Source organism: Carassius auratus, unplaced genomic scaffold, assembly GCF_003368295.1.
Source record: "Carassius auratus strain Wakin unplaced genomic scaffold, ASM336829v1 scaf_tig00217818, whole genome shotgun sequence".
Lineage (NCBI taxonomy): Eukaryota > Metazoa > Chordata > Actinopteri > Cypriniformes > Cyprinidae > Carassius > Carassius auratus.
This window is the reverse complement of record NW_020529258.1, coordinates 105,001-110,000: the sequence shown is the minus strand read 5'-3', so window position 1 is coordinate 110,000 and position 5,000 is coordinate 105,001. Positions and strand designations below refer to the sequence as shown.

The 5,000-nt window shown below is 40.0% G+C and overlaps 7 non-coding genes and 1 pseudogene across 7 annotated transcripts in view; all 8 read right to left on the bottom strand.

Moving 5' to 3' along the window:
* Positions 1-395: 395 nt before the first annotated feature.
* Positions 396-514, bottom strand: LOC113103238 (5S ribosomal RNA). The gene has a single exon (XR_003291374.1). It is a non-coding gene; the product is annotated as a 5S ribosomal RNA (ribosomal RNA).
* A 509-nt stretch (positions 515-1,023) lies between these two features.
* LOC113103236 (5S ribosomal RNA) lies at positions 1,024-1,142 on the bottom strand. The gene has a single exon (XR_003291372.1). It is a non-coding gene; the product is annotated as a 5S ribosomal RNA (ribosomal RNA).
* Positions 1,143-1,499: 357 nt separating this feature from the next.
* On the bottom strand, positions 1,500-1,618 carry LOC113103235 (5S ribosomal RNA). The gene has a single exon (XR_003291371.1). It is a non-coding gene; the product is annotated as a 5S ribosomal RNA (ribosomal RNA).
* An 800-nt stretch (positions 1,619-2,418) lies between these two features.
* LOC113103412 (uncharacterized) lies at positions 2,419-2,539 on the bottom strand (annotated as a pseudogene).
* A 513-nt stretch (positions 2,540-3,052) lies between these two features.
* On the bottom strand, positions 3,053-3,171 carry LOC113103234 (5S ribosomal RNA). Its single transcript, XR_003291370.1, has one exon. It is a non-coding gene; the product is annotated as a 5S ribosomal RNA (ribosomal RNA).
* A 219-nt stretch (positions 3,172-3,390) lies between these two features.
* On the bottom strand, positions 3,391-3,510 carry LOC113103407 (5S ribosomal RNA). The gene has a single exon (XR_003291534.1). It is a non-coding gene; the product is annotated as a 5S ribosomal RNA (ribosomal RNA).
* Positions 3,511-4,027: 517 nt separating this feature from the next.
* Positions 4,028-4,146, bottom strand: LOC113103338 (5S ribosomal RNA). Its single transcript, XR_003291469.1, has one exon. It is a non-coding gene; the product is annotated as a 5S ribosomal RNA (ribosomal RNA).
* Positions 4,147-4,946: 800 nt separating this feature from the next.
* Positions 4,947-5,000, bottom strand: part of LOC113103375 (5S ribosomal RNA) — a 120-nt gene continuing 66 nt past the window's right edge. The window contains exon 1 of the ribosomal RNA XR_003291504.1: positions 4,947-5,000. This exon is cut by the window's right edge and continues 66 nt beyond it. This is a non-coding gene — a ribosomal RNA (5S ribosomal RNA).

Sequence of the window (5,000 nt, the reverse complement as noted above, 5' to 3'; positions counted from 1 at the left end):
CCATCCATGTACTAACCAGGCCCCAAACCTGTTAATATTCAGAGATCGGGCATTGACTCTATTTTTGGCAAAATTATTATATACTAAGTGAAAAATGTCCAAAAAGCTTACAGCACCTGGTATTCCCAGGCAGTCTCCCATCCATGTACTAACCAGGCCCAAAACCTGTTAATATTCAGAGATCGGGCATTGACTCTATTTTTTTTTTTTTTTTTTTTTAATGAAAGATTATTATATAATTCGTGAAATTTTTCAAACAGATTAAAGCACCTGGTATTCCCAGGCAGTCTCCCATCCATGTACTAACCAGGCCCAAACCTGTTAATATTCAGAGATCGGGCATTGACTCTATTTTTTGGCAAAATTATTATATACTAAGTGAAAAATGTCCAAAAAGCTTACAGCACCTGGTATTCCCAGGCGGTCTCCCATCCAAGTACTAACCAGGCCCAAACCTGCTTAGCTTCCGAGATCAGACGAGATCGGGCATAGCCAGGTTGGTATGGCCGTAAGCGAAGACAGCAGCAAAGAGAGGGCTATTTAAAGACCAGCCAATCTAATCGCCAGTACATTATATAAGTAGGAAAGAAAACCCAAAAGCTTAAAGCACCTGGTATTCCTAGGCAGTCTCTCATCAAAGTGCTAACCATACCTAAACCTGCTAAGATTCAGAGATCGGGCATTGACTCTTTTTTTTTTTTTTTTTTTTAAATGAAAGATTATTATATAATTCGTGAAATTTTCCAAAGAGATTAAAGCACCTGGTATTCCCAGGCAGTCTCTCATCAAAGTGCTAACCAGACCTAAACCTGCTAAGATTCAGAGATCGGGCATTGACTCTATTTTTTGGCAAAATTATTATATACTAAGTGAAAAATGTCCAAAAAGCTTACAGCACCTGGTATTCCCAGGCAGTCTCCCATCCATTGTACTAACCAGGCCCAAACCTGTTAATATTCAGAGATCGGGCATTGACTCTATTTTTTGGCAAAATTATTATATACTAAGTGAAAATGTCCAAAAAGCTTACAGCACCTGGTATTCCCAGGCGGTCTCCCATCCAAGTACTAACCAGGCCCAAACCTGCTTAGCTTCCGAGATCAGACGAGATCGGGCATAGCCAGGTTGGTATGGCCGTAAGCGAAGACAGCAGCAAAGAGAGGGCTATTTAAAGACCAGCCAATCTAATCGCCAGTACATTATATAAGTAGGAAAGAAAACCCAAAAGCTTAAAGCACCTGGTATTCCTAGGCAGTCTCTCATCAAAGTGCTAACCATACCTAAACCTGCTAAGATTCAGAGATCGGGCATTGACTCTATTTTTTGGCAAAATTATATATACTAAGTGAAAAATGTCCAAAAAGCTTACAGCACCTGGTATTCCCAGGCAGTCTCCCCATCCATGTACTAACCAGGCCCAAACCTGTTAATATTCAGAGATCGGCATTGACTCTATTTTTTTGGCAAAATTATTACATACTAAGTGAAAATGTCCAAAAAGCTTACAGCACCTGGTATTCCCAGGCGGTCTCCCATCCAAGTACTAACCAGGCCCAAACCTGCTTAGCTTCCGAGATCAGACGAGATCGGGCATAGCCAGGTTGGTATGGCCGTAAGCGAAGACAGCAGCAAAGAGAGGGCTATTTAAAGACCAGCCAATCTAATCGCCAGTACATTATATAAGTAGGAAAGAAAACCCAAAAGCTTAAAGCACCTGGTATTCCTAGGCAGTCTCTCATCAAAGTGCTAACCATAACTAAACCTGCTAAGATTCAGAGATCGGGCATTGACTCTTTTTATTTATTTTTTTTTTAAATGAAAGATTATTATATAATTCGTGAAATTTTCCAAAGAGATTAAAGCACCTGGTATTCCCAGGCAGTCTCTCATCAAAGTGCTAACCAGACCTAAACCTGCTAAGATTCAGAGATCGGGCATTGACTCTATTTTTTGGCAAAATTATTATATACTAAGTGAAAAATGTCCAAAAAGCTTACAGCACCTGGTATTCCCAGGCAGTCTCCCATCCATGTACTAACCAGGCCCAAACCTGTTAATATTCAGAGATCGGGCATTGACTCTATTTTTTGGCAAAATTATTATATACTAAGTGAAAAATGTCCAAAAAGCTTACAGCACCTGGTATTCCCAGGCAGTCTCCCATCCATGTACTAACCAGGCCCAAACCTGTTAATATTCAGAGATCGGGCATTGACTCTATTTTTTTTTTTTTTTTTTTTTAATGAAAGATTATTATATAATTCGTGAAATTTTTCAAACAGATTAAAGCACCTGGTATTCCCAGGCAGTCTCCCATCCATGTACTAACCAGGCCCAAACCTGGCTAATATTCAAGATCGGGCATTGACTCTATTTTTTGGCAAAATTATTATATACTAAGTGAAAAATGTCCAAAAAGCTGTACAGCACCTGGTATTCCCAGGCGGTCTCCCATCCAAGTACTAACCAGGCCCAAACCTGCTTAGCTTCCCGAGATCAGACGAGATCGGGCATAGGCCAGGTTGGTATGGCCGTAAGCGAAGACAGCAGAAAAGAGAGGGCTATTTAAAGACCAGCCAATCTAATCGCCAGTACATTATATAAGTAGGAAAGAAAACCCAAAAGCTTAAAGCACCTGGTATTCCTAGGCGGTCTCTCATCAAAGTGCTAACCATACCTAAACCTGCTAAGATTCAGAGATCGGGCATTGACTCTTTTTTTTTTTTTTTTTTTTTTTAAATGAAAGATTATTATATAATTCGTGAAATTTTCCAAAGAGATTAAAGCACCTGGTATTCCCAGGCAGTCTCTCATCAAAGTGCTAACCAGACCTAAACCTGCTAAGATTCAGAGATCGGGCATTGACTCTATTTTTTTGGCAAAATTATTATATACTAGGTGAAAAATGTCCAAAAAGCTTACAGCACCTGGTATTCCCAGGCAGTCTCCCATCCATGCACTAACCAGGCCCAAACCTGTTAATATTCAGAGATCGGGCATTGACTCTATTTTTTGGCAAAATTATTATATACTAAGTGAAAAATGTCCAAAAAGCTTACAGCACCTGGTATTCCCAGGCGGTCTCCCATCCAAGTACTAACCAGGCCCAAACCTGCTTAGCTTCCGAGATCAGACGAGATCGGGCATAGCCAGGTTGGTATGGCCGTAAGCGAAGACAGCAGCAAAGAGAGGGCTATTTAAAGATCAGCCAATCTAATCGCCAGTACATTATATAAGTAGGAAAGAAAACCCAAAAGCTTAAAGCACCTGGTATTCCTAGGCAGTCTCTCATCAAAGTGCTAACCATACCTAAACCTGCTAAGATTCAGAGATCGGCATTGACTCTATTTTTTGGCAAAATTATTATATACTAAGTGAAAAATGTCCAAAAGCTTACAGCACCTGGTATTCCCAGGCGGTCTCCCATCCAAGTACTAACCAGGCCCAAACCTGCTTAGCTTCCCGAGATCAGACTAGATCGGGCATAGCCAGGTTGGTACGGCCGTAAGCGAAGACAGCAGCAAAGAGAGGGGCTATTTAAAGACCAGCCAATCTAATCGCCAGTACATTATATAAGTAGGAAAGAAAACCCAAAAGCTTAAAGCACCTGGTATTCCTAGGCAGTCTCTCATCAAAGTGCTAACCATACATAAACCTGCTAAGATTCAGAGATCGGGCCATTGACTCTTTTTTTTTTTTTTTTTTTTTTAAATGAAAGATTATTATATAATTCGTGAAATTTTTCCAAAGAGATTAAAGCACCTGGTATTCCCAGGCAGTCTCTCATCAAAGTGCTAACCAGACCTTAAAACCTGCTAAGATTCAGAGATCGGGCATTGACTCTATTTTTTGGCAAAATTATTATATACTAAGTGAAAAATGTCCAAAAAGCTTACAGCACCTGGTATTCCAGGCAGTCTCCCATCCATGTACTAACCAGGCCCCAAACCTGTTAATATTCAGAGATTCGGGCATTGACTCTATTTTTTGGCAAAATTATTATATACTAAGTGAAAAATGTCCAAAAAGCTTACAGCACCTGGTATTTCCAGGCGGTCTCCCATCCAAGTACTAACCAGGCCCAAACCTGCTTAGCTTCCGAGATCAGACGAGATCGGGCATAGCCAGGTTGGTATGGCCGTAAGCGAAGACAGCAGCAAAGAGAGGGCTATTTAAAGACCAGCCAATCTAATCGCCAGTACATTATATAAGTAGGAAAGAAAACCCAAAAGCTTAAAGCACCTGGTATTCCTAGGCAGTCTCTCATCAAAGTGCTAACCATACCTAAACCTGCTAAGATTCAGAGATCGGGCATTGACTCTTTTTTTTTTTTTTTTTTTTTTAAATGAAAGATTATTATATAATTCGTGAAATTTTCCAAAGAGATTAAAGCACCTGGTATTCCCAGGCAGTCTCTCATCAAAGTGCTAAACCAGACCTAAACCTGCTAAGATTCAGAGATCGGGCATTGACTCTATTTTTTGGCAAAATTATTATATACTAAGTGAAAAATGTCCAAAAAGCTTAACAGCACCTGGTATTCCCAGGCAGTCTCCCATCCATGTACTAACCAGGCCCAAACCTGTTAATATTCAGAGATCGGGCATTGACTCTATTTTTTGGCAAAATTATTATATACTAAGTGAAAAATGTCCAAAAAGCTTACAGCACCTGGTATTCCCAGGCAGTCTCCCATCCATGTACTATCCAGGCCCAAACCTGTTAATATTCAGAGATCGGGCATTGACTCTATTTTTTTTTTTTTTTTTTTAATGAAAGATTATTATATATTCGTGAAATTTTTCAAACAGATTAAAGCACCTGGTATTCCCAGGCAGTCTCCCATCCATGTACTAACCAGGCCCAAACCTGTTAATATTCAGAGATCGGGCATTGACTCTATTTTTGGCAAAATTATTATATTACTAAGTGAAAAATATCCAAAAAGCTTACAGCACCTGGTATTCCCAGGCGGTCTCCCCATCCAAGTACTAACCAGG